Source organism: Pan paniscus, chromosome 20 (assembly GCF_029289425.2).
Source record: "Pan paniscus chromosome 20, NHGRI_mPanPan1-v2.0_pri, whole genome shotgun sequence".
NCBI classification, from domain to species: Eukaryota; Metazoa; Chordata; class Mammalia; order Primates; family Hominidae; genus Pan; species Pan paniscus.
This window is the reverse complement of record NC_073269.2, coordinates 1,801,352-1,821,670: the sequence shown is the minus strand read 5'-3', so window position 1 is coordinate 1,821,670 and position 20,319 is coordinate 1,801,352.

The following is a 20,319-nucleotide window of genomic DNA, read 5'->3' as shown; positions in this document are numbered from 1 at the left end:
TTTCCATGTTTATACAGATAGCGGTGTAGATATTACCATGTTTACAGAGATATTGGTGTAGATATTTCCATCTTTGCAGAGATTGCGGTGTAGATATTTCCATTTTTACACAGAGAGCGGTGTAGATATTTCAGTTGTTGCACAGATTGTGCTGTAGATATTTCCATATTTACACAGAGAGTGGTGTAGATATTTCCATGTTTACACAGACAGCGGTTTAGATATTTCCATGTTTACACAGATAGCGTTGTATATATATGCATGTTTATACAGGTAGCGGTGTAAGTGTTTCCATGTTTATACAGATAACGGTGGAGATATTTCCATGTTTATACAGATAGCGATGGTGATATTTCCATGTTTATTCAGATTGAGGTGTTTTTACAGATAGCGGTGTAGTTATTTCCATGTTTATACAGATAGCGGTGTAGGTATTTCCATGTTTGTACAGATAGCAGTGTAGACATTTCCATGTTTATAGAGATAGTGGAGTAGATATTTCTATGTTTATTGAGACAGCGGCGTAGATATTTCCAAGTTTATACAGATGGTGGTGTAGATAGTTCCATGTTTAAGGAGATGGCGGTGTAGGTATTTCCATTTTTATAGAAATTGCGGTGTAGGTATTTTCATGTTTATAGAGATAGCGGTGTAGGTATTTCCATGTTAATAGAGATAGCGGCGTAGGTACTTCCATGTTTATACAGATGTCTGTGTAGATATTTCCATGTCTACGCAGATGGCAGTGTAGATATTTCCATGTTTATGGAGATGGTGGTGTAGATATTTCTATGCTTATACAGATGACTGTGTAGCTATTTCCATGTTTATACAGATGGCAGTGTAGATATTTCCAAGTTTATAGAGATAGCGGTGTAGATATTTCCATGTTTATAGAGATAGCAGTGTAGCTATTTCCATGTTTACAGACATAGCGGTGTAGATATCTCCATATTTATACAGATGGCGGTGTAGATATTTCCATGTTTATACAGATGGCGGTGTAGATATTTCCATATTCATAGAGATGGCGGTGTAGATATTTCCAAGTTTATACAGATATCGGTGTAGATATTTCCATGTATATACAGATAGAGGTGTAGATATTTCCATCTTTGCGCAGATGGCGGTGTATATATTTCCATCTTTACACAGATGGCGGTGTAGATATTTTCATGTTTACTCCGATAGCTCCGTAGATATTTCCATGATTACACAGATAGCGTTGTAGATATTTCCATGTTTATAGAGATAGCGTTTTAGATATTTCCATGTAGATACAGATAGCGGTGTTGACATTTCCATGTTTATAGGGATAGCGATGTAGATATTTCCATGTTTATTCAGATAGCGGTGAAGATATTTCCATGTTTATAGAGATAGCGGTGTAGATATTTCCATGTTTATACAGATCGCGGTGGAGATATTTCCATGTTTATACAGATAGCGGTGGAGATATTGTCTTATTTATACAGATGGCGGTGTGGATATTTCTGAGTTTCTACAGATAGCGGTGTAGATATTTCCATGTTTATACAGATAGCTGTGGAGTTATTTCCATGTTTATACATATTGCATTGTACGTATTTCCAGGTTTATAGAGATAGCGGTGTAGATATTTCCATGTTTATACAGATGGCTGTGTAGATATTTCCAGGTGTATACAGATGGCAGTGTAAATATTTCCATGTTTATGCAGATGGAGTTGTAGATATTTCCATGTTTATACAGATGACTGTGTAGGTATTTCCATGTTTATACAGATGGCAGTGTATATATTTCCATGTTTATAGAGATAGCCATGTAGATGTTTCCATGTTTATACAGATAGCGCTGTAGATATTTCCATGTTTATACAGAAAGCGGTGTAGATATTTCCATGTTTATACAGATAGTGGTGTAGATATTTCCATGTTTATACAGATAACGGTATAGACAATTCCATGTATATAAAGATAGCGGTGTAGATATTTCCATATTTATACAGATATCAGTGTAGATATTTCTATGTTTATATATATCGGTATAGATATTTCCATGTTCATAAAGATTGCGGTGTAGGTATTTCCATGTTTATACAGATAGCGTTGTAGACATTTCGATGTTTATAGAGATAGAAGCGTAGATATTTCCATATTTATACAGATTGCAGCGTATACATTTCCGTGTTTATGCAGATAGCGGTGTAGATATTTCCATGTTTATACAGATTGCGGTGTAGGTATTTCCGTGTTTATAGAAATAACCGTGTAGATATGTCCTTGTTTATACAGATAATGTTGTAGGTATTTCCCTGTTTATACCGATAGCGGTGGAGGTTTTTCCATGTTTAGATAGACAGCGGTGGATATACATCCATGTTTATACAGATGGCGGTGTAGATATTTCAAAGTTTATGAAGAAAGTGGTGTAGATATTTCCATGTTTATACAGATAGCGGTGTAGATATTTCCATGTTTATAAACATTGCGGTGTAGGTAATTCCATGTTTATAGAGATAGCGGTGTAGATATTTCCATATTTATACAGATGGCTGTGTAGACATTTCCATATGTATACAGATGGCAGTGTAGATATTTCCATGTTTATACAGATGGAGGTGTAGATATTTCCATGTTTATACAGATGACTGTGTAGATATTTTCATATTTTTACACATGGCAGTGTAAATATTTCATTGTTTATACAGATAGCGGTGTGTCTACTTCCGTGTTTATACAGATAGCAGTTGAGGTATTTCCATGTCCATAGAGATGGTTGTGGAGATACTTCCATGTTTATACAGATGGCAGTGTAGGTATTTCCATGTTTATACAGACAGCGGTGTAGATATTTCCATCTTTATGCATATGACTGTGTAGGTATTTCCATGTTTATACAGATGGCGGTGTAGATATTTACATGTTTATACCGATGGAGGTGTAGATATTTCCATGTTTATACAGATGACTGTGTAGATATTTCCATGTTTATACAGATTGCGGTGTAGATATTTCCATGTTTATGCAGATAGTGGTGTAGACATTTCGATGTTTACAGAGATAGCGGTGTAGATTTTCCAAGTTTATACAGATAGCGGTGTAGATATTGCCATGTTTACAGAGATAGAGCTGTAGATATTTCAGAATTTGCACAGATTTCGGTGTAGATATTTCCATCTTTACACAGATAGCGGAGTACATATTTCCTTGTTTACACAGACAGCTGTGTAGATATTTCCATGTTTACACAGAAAGTGTTGTAGATATTTCCATGTTTATACAGATAGCGGTGTAGATATTTCCATGTTTATACAGAAGGCGGTGTAGGTATTTCCATGTTTATACAGATGGCTGTGTAGGTATTTCCATATGTATACAGATGGCAGTGTAGATATTTCCATGTTTTACAGATGGCGGTGTAGATATTTCCATGTTTACAGAGATGGCTGTGTAGATATTTCCATGTTTATAGAGATGGCAGCGTAGGTATTTCCATGTTTATACAGATAGTGGTGTAGATATATCCATGTTTATGCAGATGACTGTGAAGGTATTTCCATGTTGATACAGATGGCGGTGTAGATATTTCCATGTTTATAGAGATAGCCATGTAGATATTTCCATGTTTATACAGCTAGCGGTGTAGACATTTCCATGTTTATAGAAATAGCCGTGTAGTTATTTCCATATTTGTACAGATAGCGGTGTAGCTATTTCCATGTTTATACAGATAGCGGTGTAGATATTTCCATGTTTATACAGATTGCGGTGTAGGTATTTCCATGTTTATAGAGAGAGCGGTGTAGATATTTCCATGTTTATACAGATGGCTGTGTAGATATTTCCATGTGTATACAGATGGCAGTGTAGATATTTCCATGTTTATACACATGGAGGTGTAGATATTTCCATGTTTATACAGATGGCTGTGTAGATATTTCCATGTTTTTACAGATGGCGGTGTAGATATTTTCATGTTTACACAGATAGCGGTGTGGCTATTTCCATGTTATACAGACAAGAGTGTAGATATTTCCATGTTTACAGAGATGGCTGTGTAGATATTTCCATGTTTATACAGATGGCTGTGTAGATATTTCCATGTTTATACAGATGGCAGTGTAGATATTTCCATGTTTATACAGATGGCTGTGTAGATATTTCCATGTTTATACAGATGGCAGTGCAGATATTTCCATGTTTATACAGATAGATGTGTAGATTTTTCCATGTTTATAGAGATGACTGTGTAGGTATTTCCATGTTTATACAGATGGCGGTGTAGATATTTCCATGTTTATGGAGATAGCCATGTAGATATTTCCATGTTTATACAGATAGCAGTGCCGATATTTCTGTGCTTATACAGATAGCGTTGGAGATATTTCCCTGTTTATACAGATGGTGGTGTAGATATTTCTATGTTTATACAGATGGCGGTGTAGATATTTCCATGTTTATACAGATAGTGGTGTAGATGTTTCCATGTTTATACAGATGACTTTGTATGTATTTCCATGTTTATACAGATGGCGGTGTAGATATTTCCATGTTTATAGAGATAGCCATGTAGATATTTCCATGTTTATACAGATAGCTGTGTAGGCATTTCCATGTTTATAGAGATAGCGTTGTAGATATTTCAATATTTATAGAGATAGCGGTGTAGATATTTCAATGTTTATACAGATAACGGGGTAGATATTTCCATGTTTACAGAGATAGCGTAGTAGATATTTTGATATTTGTACAGAGTGCGGTGAACATATTTTCATCTTTACACAGATAGTGGTGTACATATTTTCATGTTTACAGAGATAGCTGTGTAAATATTTCCATGTTTACACGGATATTGTTGTAGATATTCCCATGTTTATACAGATAGCGGTGTAGATATTTCCATGTTTATAAAGTTAGCGGTGTAGATATTTACATGTTTATACAGATAGCGGTGTAATTACTTCCATGTTTATATAGATAGTGGTGTAGATATTTCCATGTATATACACATGGCTGTGTAGATATTTCCATGTTTATACAGATAGCGGTGTAGATATTTCCTTGTTTATACAGATAACTTTGTAAGTATTTCCATGTATTTACAGATGGCGGTGTAGATATTTCGATGTTTATAGAGAGAGCAGTGGAGACATTTCCAAGTTTATACAGATGGCGGTGTAGATATTTCCATGTTTATACAGATAGAATTGAAGATATTTCCATATTTATACAGATAGCAGTGTAGATATTTCCACTTTTATAGAGATAGCGGTTTAGATATTTCATATTTATACAGATAGCGGTGTAGATATTTCCATGTTTATACAGATTGCGGTGTAGATATTTCCAGGTTTATGCAGATGCCTATGCAGATATCTCCATATTTATACAGAGGGCTGTGTAGATATTTCTATGTTTATACAGTGGCAGTGTAGATATTTCCATGTTCCTACACATGACTGTGTAGGTATTTCCATGTTTATACAGATGGCTTTGTAGATATTTCCATGTCTATAGAGATAGCGGTGCAGATATTTCCATGTTTATACAGATAGCGGTGTATATATTTCCATGTTTATAAAGATCGTGGTGTAGGTATTTCCATGTTTATACAGATACAGGTGTAGATATTTCCTTGTTTATAGAGATAGTAGTATAGATATTTCCAAGTTTGTACAGAGGGCGGTGTTGATGTTTCCATCTATACACAGATTGCCATGTAGGTATTTCCATGTGTATACAGATGGCATTGTAGAAATTTTCATGTTTATACCGATGGTGGTGTAGATATTTCCATGTTTACACAGATGACTGTATAGGTATTTCCATGTTTATACAGATGGCGGTGTAGCTATTTCCATGTTTATAGAGATATCGGTGTAGATATTTCCATATTTATACAGATAACGGTGTAGATATTTCCATATTTATACAGGTAACGGTGTAGAAATTTCCATGTTTATACAGATAGCGGCGTAGATATTTCCATGTATATACTGATGGGTGTGTAGATATTTCCATGTTTATACAGATGGCTTTGTACATATTTCCATATTTATACAGATGACTTTGTAGATATTTCCATGTTTATACAGAGGGCGGTTTAGATAATTCCATGTTTATAGAGATAGCTGTGTAGATATTTCAATGTTTATACAGATAGCGGTGCAGATATTTCCATGTTTATACAGATCGCGGTGTAGATATTTCCATGTTTATAAAGATCGCGGTGCAGATATTTCCATGTTTATACAGATAGCAGTGTAGATATTTCCATGTTTTTACAGATATCGGTGTAGATATTTCCATGTTCACACAGATTGCGGTGTAGATATTTCCATCTTTCTACAGATGGCATTGTAGATATTTCCATGTTTATACAGATGTCGGTGTAGATATTTCCATGTTTATATAGATAGTGGTGTGGATATTACCATGTTTATACAGATCGCGGTGTAGATATTTCCATGTTTATACAGATCGCGGTGTAGATATTTCCGTGTTTATACAGATAGCGGTGTAGATATTTCCATGTTTATAGAGATAGTGGTGTAGGTATTTCCATGTTTATAGACATAGCGGTGTAGATATTTCCAGGTTTATATAGATGGCGTTGTAGATATTTCCATGTTTACACCGATAGCGGTGTTGGTATTTCCACGTTTATACAGATAGCGATGTAGATATTTCCATGTTTATACAGCTCTCGGTGCAGGTATCTATATGTTTATACAGATGGCATTGTAGATATTTCCTTATTCACACAGATGGCGGTGTAGATGTTTCCATGTTTATACAGATGGCGGAGTAGTTAGTTCCATGTTTATGGAGATGGCAGTGTAGATATTTTCATGTTTATAAAGATGGCGGTGTAGTTATTTCCATGTTTATAGAGATAGCAGTGTAGATATTTACATGTTTATAAAGATGGCTGTGTAGATATTTCCATGTGTATACAGATGGCATTGTAGATATTTCCATGTTTATACAGATGACTGTATATTTATTTCGATGTTTTTACAGATGGCAGTGCAGATATTTCCATGTTTGTAGAGATAGCGGTTTAGATATTTCCATGTTTGTACAGATGGCGGTGCTGATATTTCCATCTATACACAGATGTCCGTGTAGATATTTCCATGTTTATACAGATGGCGGCGTAGACATTTCCATGGACATGCAGATGGCGTTGTAGATATTTCCATGTTTATACAGATAGCGGTGTAGTTATTTCCATGTTTACACAGATGGTGGTGTAGATATTTCCGTGTTTATACACATGGGGGAGTAGATACTTCCATCTTTATGGAGATGGCAGTGTAGATATTTTCATGTTTATAGAAATGGCGGTGTAGATATTTCCATATTTATAGAGATAGTTGTGTAGATATTTCCATCTTTCCACAGATGGCAGTGTAGATATTTCCATGTTTATACAGATGGTGGTGTAGATATTTCCATATTTATACAGATGTCTGTGTAGATATTTCCATGTGTATACAGATGGTATTGCAGGTATTTCCATGTTTATACAGATGGTGGTGTAGATATTTCCATGTTTATTCAGATGACTGTGTAGATATTTCCATGTTTTTACAGATGGCAGTGTGAATATTTCAATGTTTATAGAGATGGCGCAGTAGATATTTCCATGTTTATACAGATAACGGTGGGGATATTTCCATGTTTATACAGAGAGCAGTGGAGATATTTCCATTTTTATACACATAGCGGTGTACATATTTCCATGTTTATGGAGACAGCGGTGTAGGTATTTCCATGTTTATACAGATAGCGGTGCAGATATTTCCATGTTTATACAGATGCCTATGCAGATATCTCCATATATATACAGAGGGCGGTGTAGATATTTCTATGTTTATACAGATGGCAGTGTAGATATTTAAATGTTCCTACACATGACTGTGTAGGTATTTCCATGTTTATACAGATGTCTGTAGATATTTCCATATTTATACCGATAACGGTGTAGAAATTTCCATGTTTGTACAGATAGCGGTGTAAATATTTCCATGTTTATACAAGTCACGGTGTAGATATTTCCTTGTTTATACAAACAGCGGTGTAGTTATTTCCATGTTTATACAGATTGCGGCGTAGTTATTTCCATGTATATACAGATGGGTGTGTAGATATTTCCATGTTTATACAGATGGCTTTGTAGATATTTCCATGTTTAGACAGATGACTTTGTAGGTATTTCCTTGTTTATACAGATGGCGGTGTTGATAATTCCATGTTTACTGAGATAGCTGTGTAGATATTTCCATGTTTATACAGATCGCGGTTTAGATATTTCCATGTTTATAAGGATCGCGGTGTAGATATTTACATGTTTATACAGATAGCGGTGTAGATATTTCCATGTTTATACAGATAGCGGTGTAGATATTTCCATGTTTATAGAGATAGAAGTGTAGGTATTTCCATGTTTATAGACATAGCGGTGTAGATATTTCCATGTTTATATAGGTGGCGTTGTAGATATTTCCATGTTTATACCGATAGCGGTGTTGGTATTTCCATGTTTATACAGATAGCGATGTAGGTATTTCCATGTTTATACAGCTCGCGGTGCAGATATTTATATGTTTATACAGATGGCAATGTAGATATTTCCTTATTCACACAGATGGTGTTGTAGATGTTTCCATGTTTATACAGATGGCGGAGTAGTTAGTTCCATGTTTATGGAGATGGCTGTGTAGATATTTTCATGTTTATAGAGATGGCGGTGTAGATATTTCCATGTTTATAGAGATAGCGGTGTAGGTATTTCCGTGTTTATAGAGGTGGCGGTGAGGATATTTCCATGTCAATGCAGATGGCTGTGTAGATATTTCCATGTGCATAAAGATGGCAGTGTAGATGTTTCCATGTTTAAGCAGATGGTGGTGTCGACATTTCCATGTTTATAGAGATGACTGTGTAGATATTTCCATGTTTATACAGAGGGTTGTGTAGGTATTTCCATGTTTATAGAGATAGTGGTGTAGATATTTCCATGTTTATACAGATAGAGGTGTAGGTATTTCCGTGTTTATAGAGATAGCAGTGCAGATATTTCCATATTAATACAGATAGCTTTATAGATATTACTATGTTTATACAGATCGCGGTGTAGATATGTCCATGTTTATAGAGATGGCGGTGTAGATATTTCCATGTTTATACAGATATCGGTGTAGATATTTCCATGTTTATACAGATAGCGGTGTAGATATTACCATGTTTACACAGATAGCGGTGTAGGTATTTCCATCTTTGAACAGATTGCGGTGTGGATATTTCCATGTTTATTCAGATAGCGTTGTAGATATTTCCATGTTTATACAGATAGCTCTGTAGACATTTCCATGTTTACACAATTAGCATTATAGATATTTCCATGTTTATAGAGATAGTGGTTTAGGTATTTCCATGTTTATACAGATAGCTGTGTTTTTATTTCCATGTTTATACAGATAGCGGTGTAGATTTTTCCATGTTTATGGAGATGGCGGTGTAGATATTTTCATGTTTATAGAGATGTTTGTGTAGATATTTCCATTTTTATAGAGATGACTGTGTAGATATTTCCATGTTTATACAGATGGCGGTGTAGATATTTCCATGTTTATACAGATAGCGGTGGAGATATTTCCTTGTTTATAGAGATCGTGTTGTAGATGTTTCTATGTTTATACAGAGAGCCGTGTAGATATTTCCATGTTTATACAGGTAGCGGTGTACATATTTCCATGTTTATACAGATTGTGGTGTAGATATTTCCATTTTCCTCAGATGGCAGTTTAGATATTTCCATGTTTATACACATGGCGGTGTAGACATTTCCATGTTGATTCAGAAGGCGGTATAGATATTTCCATGTTTACAGAGATGGCGGTGTTGATATTTCTATGTTTATAGAGATAGCGGTGTAAATGTATCCATGTGTATAGGGATGGTGGTGTAGGTATTTCCATGTTTATAATGACGGTGGTGTAGATATTTCCATGTTTATTTAGATAGTGGTGTAGGTATTTCCATGTTTATACAGATGTCGGTGTAGATATTTCCATGTTTATGGACATGGCCATGTAGATATTTCCATCTTTATACAAATAGCGGTGTAGACATTTCCATGTGTATAGAGATAGTGGTGTAGGTATTTCCATATTTATACAGATAGCGGAGTAGTTATTTCCATGTTTATACAGATAGTGATGTAGATATTTCCATGTTTATACAGATAGCTGTGTAGATATATCCATGTTTATACAGATTGTGGAGTAGATATTTCCATGTTTATACAGATAGCGGTGTAGAAATTTCCATGTTTATACAGGAGTGGTGTAGATATTTCCATGTTAACAGAGATAGAGGTGTAGATATTTCCATATTTGCAAGGATTGCGGTGTAGACATTTACATCTTCACACAGATTGCGGTGTACATATTTCCATGTTTAAACAGACTGCTGTGTACATATTTCCATGTTTACACAGATAGTGTTGTAGATGTTCCCATGTTTACACCGATTGCGGTGTAGATATTTACATGTTTATAAAGATAGCGGTGTAGATATTTCCATGTTTATACAGATAGCGGTGTTGAGATTTCCGTGTTTATACAGACAGCGTTGTAGATATTTCCATGTTTATACAGAGAGTGGAGGAGATATTTCCATGTTTATACAGATAGCGGTGGAGATATTTCCATGTTTCTAGAGATGGTGGTGTAGATATTTCCAAGTTTATGCAGGTAGCGGTGTAGATATTTCCATGTTTATAGAGATAGCGGTGTAGATATGTCCATGTTTATACAGGTAGCGGTGTAGATATTTCCATGTTTACAGAGATAGCTGTGTAGATATTTCCATATATATACAGATAGCGGTTTAGATATTTGTATGTTTATTCAGATGGTGGTGTAGATATTTCCATGTTTATACAGATAGCGGTGTGGCTATTACCATGTTTATACAGATGGCAGTGTAGATACATCCATGTTTATACAGATGGCTTTGTAGATACTTCCATGGTTATAAAGATAGCGGTGAAGATATTTCCAAGTTTATAGAGATAGCGGTGGAGATATTTCCATGTTCATAGAGATAGCGATGGAGATATTTCCATGTTTGTACAGATAACGATGTAGATAATTCCATGTCTATGCAGATAGCGGTGTAGATATTTCCGTGTTTACGCAGATAGCCGTGTTGATATATCCATGTTTATAGAGATAGCCATGTAGATATTTCCATGTTTATACAGATAGCGGTGTAGACATTTCCCTGTTTATAGGGAGAGCGGTATGGATATTTCCATATTTATTCATATAGCGGTGTAGATATTTCCATGTTTTTACAGATGGCGGTGTAGATACATCCATGTTTCTGAAGATGGCGGTGTAGATGTTTTCATGTTTATAGGGATGGCGGTGTAGATATTTCCATGTGTATACAGAAGTCTGTGTAGGTATTCCATGTTTATACAGATGGCTGTGAAGATATTTCCATGATTATACAGACAGCGGTGTAGATATTTCCAACTTTATACAGATAGTGGTGTAGATATTTCCATGTTTATACAGATGGCGGTGTACATAGTTCCATGTTTATGGAGATGGCGGTGTAGATATTTTCATGTTTATATACATGGCCGTGTAGATATTTCCATGTTTGTAGAGATTGCGCTGTAGATATTTCCATGTTTATAGAGATAGCAGTGTGGGTGTTTCCTTGTTTATAGAGATAGCTGTGTAGATACATCCATGTTTATACAGACGGCTGTGTAAGTATTTCCATGTCTATACAGATGACTGTGTAGATATTTGTATGTTTACACAAATGGCGGTGTAGGTATTTCCATATTTATAGAGATAGCGGTGTAGATATTTCCATGTTTATACGGATAGCGGTGTAGGTATTTCCATGTTTATACAGATAGCTTTGGAGATATTTCCATGTGTATACAGATGGCGGTGTAGATATTTCCATGTTTCTACAGATGACGGTGTAGATATTTCCATATTTTTACAGATGGCTTTGTAGATATTTCCAGGTTTATAAAGATAGCGGTTTAGCTATTTCCATGTTTATTCAGATAGCGGTGTAGATATTTCCATGTTTATACAGATCGTGGTGAAGATATTTCCATGTTCATACAGATCGTGGTGTAGATATTTCCATGTTTATACAGATCGCGGTGTAGATATTTCCATGTTTATACAGATAGCGGTGTAGATATTTCCATGTTTATACAGATAGCGGTGTAGATATTTCCATATTGATAGAGATAGCGGTGTAGGTATTTCCATGTTTATAGACATAGCGGTGTAGATATTTCCATGTTTATATAGATGGCGTTGTAGATATTTCCATGTTTATACCGATAGATATGTTGGTATTTCCACGTTTATACAGATAGCGATGTAGATATTTCCATGTTTATACAGCTCACGGTGCAGATATTCATATCTCTATACAGATGGCATTGTAGATATTTCCTTATTCACACAGACGGCGGTGTAGATGTTCCCATGTTTATAAAGATGGTGGAGTAGTTAGTTCCATGTTTATGGAGATGGCAGTGTAGATATTTTCATGTTTATAGAGATGGCGGTGTAGATATTTCCATGTTTATAGAGATAGCAGTGTAGATATTTACATGTTTATACAGATGGCTGTGTAGATATTTCCATGTGTATACAGATGGCATTGTAGATATTTCCATGTTTATACAGATGACTGTAGAGGTATTTCCATGTTTTACCGATGGCTGAGCAGATATTTCCATGTTTATAGAGATTGCGGTGTAGATATTTCCATGTTTGTACAGATGGCGTTGTTGATATTTCCATCTATACACAGATGGCCGTGTAGATATTTCCATGTTTATACAGATGGCAGCGTAGATATTTCCATGGACATGCAGATGGCGGTGTAGATATTTCCATGTTTATACAGAGAGCGGTGTAGATATTTCCATGTTTATACAGATCGTGGTGAAGATATTTCCATGTTTATACAGATCGCGGTGTAGATATTTCCATGTTTATACAGATGGCGGTGTAGATATTTCCACACTAATACAGATGTGTGTGTAGATATTTCCATGTGTATACAGATGGTATTGTAGCTATTTCCATGTTTATACAGATGGTGGTGTAGATATTTCCATGTTTATTCAGATGACTGTGTAGATATTTCCATGTTTTTACAGATGGCAGTGTAGATATTTCAATGTTTATAGAGATGGCGCTGTAGATATTTCCATGTTTATACAGATCGCGGTGTACATATTTCCATGTTTATAGAGATAGCGGTTTAGGTATTTCCATGTTTATAGACATAGCGGTGTAGATATTTCCATGTTTATATAGATGGCGTTGTAGATATTTCCATGTTTATACCGATAGATGTGTTGGTATTTCCACGTTTATACAGATAGCGATGTAGATATTTCCATGTTTATACAGCTCGCAGTGCAGATATTTATATGTTTATACAGATGGCATTGTAGATATTTCCTTATTCACACAGATGGAGGTGTAGATGTTTCCATGTTTATACAGATGGCGGAGTAGTTAGTTTCATGTTTATGGAGATGGCAGTGTAGATATTTTCATGTTTATAGAGATGGCTGTGTAGATATTTCCATGTTTATAGAGATAGCAGTGTAGATATTTACATGTATATACAGATGGCTGTGTAGATATTTCCATGTGTATACAGATGGCATTGTAGATATTTCCATGTTTATACAGATGACTGTAGAGGTATTTCCATGTTTTACAGATGGCTGTGCAGATATTTCCATGTATATAGAGATAGCGGTGTAGATATTTCCATGTTTGTACCGATGGCGTTGTTGACATTTCATCTATACACAGATGGCCGTGTAGATATTTCCATGTTTATACAGATGGCAGCGTAGATATTTCCATGGACATGCAGATGGCGGTGTAGATATTTCCATGTTTTCACAGATGGTGGTGTAGATATTTCCGTGTTTATACACATGGCGGAGTAGATACTTCCATCTTTATGGAGATGGCAGTGTAGATATTTTCATGTTTATAGAGATGGCGGTGTAGATATTTCCATATTTATAGAGATAGCGGTGTAGATATTTCCATCTTTCTACAGATGGCAGTGTAGATATTTCCATGTTTATACAGATGGCGGTGTAGATATTTCCATACTTATACAGATGTCTGTGTAGATATTTCCATGTGTATACAGATGGTATTGTAGGTATTTCCATGTTTATACAGATGGTGGTGTAGATATTTCCATGTTTATTCAGATGACTGTGTAGATATTTCCATGTTTTTACAGATGGCAGTGTAGATATTTCAATGTTTATAGAGATGGCGCTGTAGATATTTCCGTGTTTATACAGATCGCGGTATAGATATTTCCATGTTTATACAGATAGTGGTGTAGGTATTTCCATGTTTTTACAGATATTGGTGTAGATATTTCCATGTTTACAGAGATGGCGCTGTAGATATTTCCATCTTTCTATAGATGGCATTGTAGATATTTCCATGTTTATACAGATGGTGGTGCAGATATTTCCATGTTTATACAGATAACTTTGTAAATATTTCCATGTTTACAGATGGCGGTGTAGATATTACGATGTTTATAGAGAAAGCAGTGGAGAGATTTCCATGTTTATACAGATAGAAGTGTAGACATTTCCATGTTTATACTGATCACGGTGTAGATATTTCCATGTTTATAGAGATGGCGGTGTAGATATTTCCATGTTCATAGAGATAGCGGTGTGGATATTTCCATGTTTATACAGATAGGGGTGTAGATATTTCCATGTTTATAGAGACAGCGGTGTAGGTATTTCCATGTTTATACATATAGCGGAGCAGGTATTTCCGTGTTTATATAGATGCCTATGAAGATATTTCCATATTTATACAGAGGGCTGTGTAGATATTTCCATGTTTATACAGATGGCAGTGTAGATATTTCCATGTTCCTACACATGACTGTGTAGGTATTTCCATGTTCATACAGATGGCTTTCTAGATATTTCCATGTTTATAGAGATAGCGGTGCAGCTATTTCCATGTTTATACAGAGAGCGGTGTAAATATATCCATGTTTATACAGATCGTGGTGTAGATATTTCCATGTTTATACAGCTACCGGTGTAGATATTTGCATGTTTATACAGACCGCAGTGTAGATATTTCCATGTTTATAGACATAGCGGTGTAGATATTTCCATGTTTGTACAGATGGCGGTGTTGATGTTTCCATCTATACACAGATTTCCGTGTAGGTATTTCCATGTGTATGCAGATGGCATTGTACATATTTAAATGTTTATACAGATGGTGGTGTAGATATTTCCATGTTTATACAGATGACTGTATAGGTATTTCCATGTTTTTACAGATGGCATTGTAGATATTTCCATGTTTATAGAGATAGCAGTGTAGATATTTCCATGTTTATACAGATGGCGGTGTAGATATTTCCATGTTTATAGAGATAGCGGTGTGGATATTTCCATGTTTATACAGACGGGGTGTAGATATTTCCATCTTTATAGAGATGGCGGTGGAGATATTTACATGTTTATACAGATCACGGTGTAGATGTTTCCATGTTTCTACAGATCATGGTGAACATATTTCCATGTTTATACAGATCGCGGTGTTGATATTACCATGTTTATAGGGATAGCGGTGCAAATATTTCCATATTTATACAGATAGCGGTGTAGTTATTAGCATGTTTATACAGATATCGGTGTAGATATTTCCATGTATAAGCAGATGTCTGTGTATATATTTCCATGTTTAAACAGATGGCGGTGTAGATATTTCCTTGTTTATACAAATAGCGGTGTAGTTATTTCCATGTTTATACAGATAGCGGTGTAGATATTTCCATGTATATACAGATGGCTGTGTAGATATTTCCATGTTTATACAGACTGTGTAGATATCTCCATGTTTATACAGATGGCTGTGTAGATATTTCCATGTTTATAGAGATGACTTTGCAGGTATTTCCATGTTTATACAGATGGCGGTGTAGATATTTCCATGTTTATAGAGATAGCTGTGTAGATATTTCCATGTTTATACAGATCACGGTGGAGATATTTCCATGTTTATACAGATCGTGGTGTAGATATTTCCATGTTTATACAGATAGCGCTGTAGATATTTCCATGTTTATACAGATAGCGCTGTAGATATTTCCAAGTTTATACAGATGGCGGTTTAGATATTTCCATGTTTATAGAGATGGCGGTGTAGATATTTCCATGTTTATAGAGAGAGCGGTGTAGATATATCCATGTTCATAGAGATAGCAGTGAGGATATTTCCATGTTTATACAGATAGCAGTGTAGATATTTCCATTTTTATAGAGATAGCGGTTTAGATGTATCATATTTATACAGATAACGTTGTAGATATTTCCATGTTTATAGAGATAGCAGTGTAGATATTTACATGTTTATACAGATGGCTGTGTAGATATTTCCATGTGTATACAAATGGCATTGTAGATATTTCCATGTTTACACAGATGACTGTATACGTATTTCCATGTTTTTACAGATTGCAGTGCAGATATTTCCATGTTTATAGAGATAGCGGTGTAGATATTTCCATGTTTGTACAGATGGCGTTGTTGATATTTCCATCTATACACAGATGGCCGTGTAGATATTTCCATGTTTATACAGATGGCGGCGGAGATATTTCCATGGACATGCAGATGGCAGTGTAGATATTTCCATGTTTATACAGATGGCGGTGTAGATATTTCCATCTTTACACAGATGGTGGTGTAGATATTTCCGTGTTTATACACATGGCGGTGTAGATACTTCCATCTTTATGGAGACGGCAGTGTAGATATTTTCATGTTTATAGAGATGGCGGTGTAGATATTTCCATATTTATAGAGATAGCGCTGTAGATATTTCCATCTTTCTGCAGATGGCAGTGTAGATATTTCCATGTTTATACAGATGGCCGTGTAGATATTTCCATATTTATACAGATGTCTGTGTAGATACTTCCATGTGTATACAGATGGTATTGTAGGTATTTCCATGTTTATACAGATGGCGGTGTAGACATTTCCATGTTTATTCAGATGACTGTGTAGATATTTCCATGTTTTTACAGATGGTAGTGGAGATATTTCAATGTTTAAAGAGATGGCGCTGTAGATATTTCCATGTTTATACAGATCGCGGTGTAGATATTACCATGTTTATACAGATAGCGGTGTAGATATTTCCATGTTTTTACAGATATCGGTGTAGTTATTTCCATATTTACACAGATTGCGTTGTAGATATTTCCATCTTCTACAGATGGCTTTGTAGATATTTCCATGTTTATACAGACGGCGGTGTAGATATTTCCATGTTTATATAGATGGTGGTGTAGATATTACCATGTTTATACACATAGCGGTGTAGTTATTTCCATGTTTATACAGATCGTGGTGAAGATATTTCCATGTTTATACAGATCGCGGTGTAGATATTTCCATGCTAATACAGATCGCGGTGTAGATATTTCCATGTTTATACAGATAGCGGTGTAGATATTTCCATGTTTATACAGATAGCGGTGTACATATTTCCATGTTTATAGAGATAGCGTTGTAGGTATTTCCATGTTTATAGACATAGCGGTGTAGATATTTCCATGTTTTTACAGATATTTGTGTAGATATTTCCATGTTTATTCATATGACTGTGTAGATATATCCTTGTTTTTACAGATGGCAGTGTAGATATTTCAATGTTTATAGAGATGGCGCTGTAGATATTTCCATGTTTATACAGATAACGGTGGAGATATTTCCATGTTTATACAGACCGCGGTGTAGATATTTCCATGTTTATACAGATGACTGTATAGGTATTTCCATGTTTTTACAGATGGCAGTGCAGATATTTCCATGTTTATAGAGATAGCGGTGTAGATATTTCCATGTTTGTACAGATGGCGGTGTTGATATTTCCATCTATACACAGATGGCCGTGTAGATATTTCCATGTTTATACAGATGGCGGCCTAGATATTTTCATAGACATGCAGATGGTGGTGTAGATATTTCCATGTTTATACAGAGAGCGGTGTAGATATTTCCATGTTTACACAGATGGTGGTGTAGCTATTTCAGTGTTTATAGACATGGCGGAGTAGATACTTCCATCTTTATGGAGATGGCAGTGTAGATATTTTCATGTTTATAGAGATGGCTGTGTAGATATTTCCACATTTATAGAGATAGCGGTGTAGATATTTCCATCTTTCTACAGATGGCAGTGTAGATATTTCCATGTTTATACAGATGGCGGTGTAGATATTTCCATACTTATACAGATGTCTGTGTAGATATTTCCATGTGTATACAGATGTTATTGTAGGTGTTTACACGTTTGTACAGATGGTGGTGTAGATATTTCCATGTTTATTCAGATGACTGTGTAGATATTTCCAAGTTTTTACAGATGGCAGTGTAGATATTTCAATGTTTATAGAGATGGCGCTGTAGATATTTCCATGTTTATACAGATCGCGGTGTAGATATTTCCATGTTTATACAGATAGCGGTGTAGATATTTCCATGTTTTTACAGATATCGGTGTAGATACTTCCATGTTTACACAGATTGCGGTGTGGATAGCTCCATCTTTCAACAGATGGCATTTAAGATACTTCCATGTTTATAGAGATGGCAGTGTAGATATTTCCATGTTTATATAGATGGTGGTGTAGATATTACCATGTTTATACAGATAGCGGTGTAGATATTTCCATGTTTATACACATCGTGGTGAAGATATTTCCATGTTTATACAGATCGCGGTGTAGATATTTCCATGTTTATACTGATCATGGTGTAGATATTTCCATGTTTATGCAGATCGCAGTGTTGATATTACCATGTTTATAGGGATAGCGGTGCAAATATTTCCACATTTATACAGATAGCGGTGTAGTTATTAGCATGTTTATACAGATAGCGGTGTAGATATTTCCATGTATACACAGATGTCTGTGTACATATTTGCATGATTATACAGATGGCGGTATAGATATTTCCATGTTTATAGAGATAGCGGTGTAGGTATTTCCATGTTTATAGACATAGCGGTGTAGATATTTCCATGTTTATATAGATGGCATTGTAGATATTTCCATGTTTATACCGATAGATGTGTTGGTATTTCCACGTTTATAGAGATAGCGATGTAGATATTTCCATGTTTATACAGCTCGCTGTGCAGATATTTATATCTTTATACAGATGGCATTGTAGATATTTCCTTATTCACACAGATGGCGGTGTAGATGTTTCCATGTTTATACAGATGGCGGAGTAGTTAGTTCCATGTTTATGGGGATGGCAGTGTAGATATTTTCATGTTTATAGAGATGGCGGTGTAGATATTTCCATGTTTATAGACATAGCAGTGTAGATATTTACATTTTTATACAGATGGCTGTGTAGATATTTCCATGTGTATACAGATGCTATTGTAGATATTTCCATGTTTATACAGATGACTGTAGAGGTATTTCCATGTTTTACCGATGGCTGTGCAGATATTTCCATGTTTATAGAGATCGCGGTGTAGATATTTCCATGTTTGTACAGATGGCGTTGTTGATATTTCCATCTATACACAGATGGCCGTGCACATATTTCCATGTTTATACAGATGGCAGCGTAGATATTTCCATGGACATGCAGATGGCGGTGTAGATATTTCCATGTTTATACAGATAGCGGTGTAGATATTTCCATGTTTTCACAGATGGTGGTGTAGATATTTCCGTGTTTATACACTTGGCGGCGTAGATACATCCATTTTTATGGAGATGGCAGTGTAGATATTTTCATGTTTATAGAGATGGCGGTGTATATATTTCCATATTTATAGAGATAGCGGTGTAGATATTTCCATCTTTCTACAGATGGCAGTGTAGATATTTCCATGTTTATACAGATGGCGGTGTAGATATTTCCATACTTATACAGATGTCTGCGTAGATACTTCCATGTGTATACAGATGGTATTGTAGGTATTTCCATGTTTATACAGATGGTGGTGTAGATATTTCCATGTTTATTCAGATGACTGTGTAGATATTTCCATGTTTTTACAGATGGCAGTGTAGATATTTCAATGTTTATAGAGATGGCGCTGTAGATATATCCATGTTTATACAGATCGCGGTGTAGATATTTCCATGTTTATACTGAGAGCGGTGTAGATATTTCCATGTTTATATAGATGGTGGTGTAGATATTACC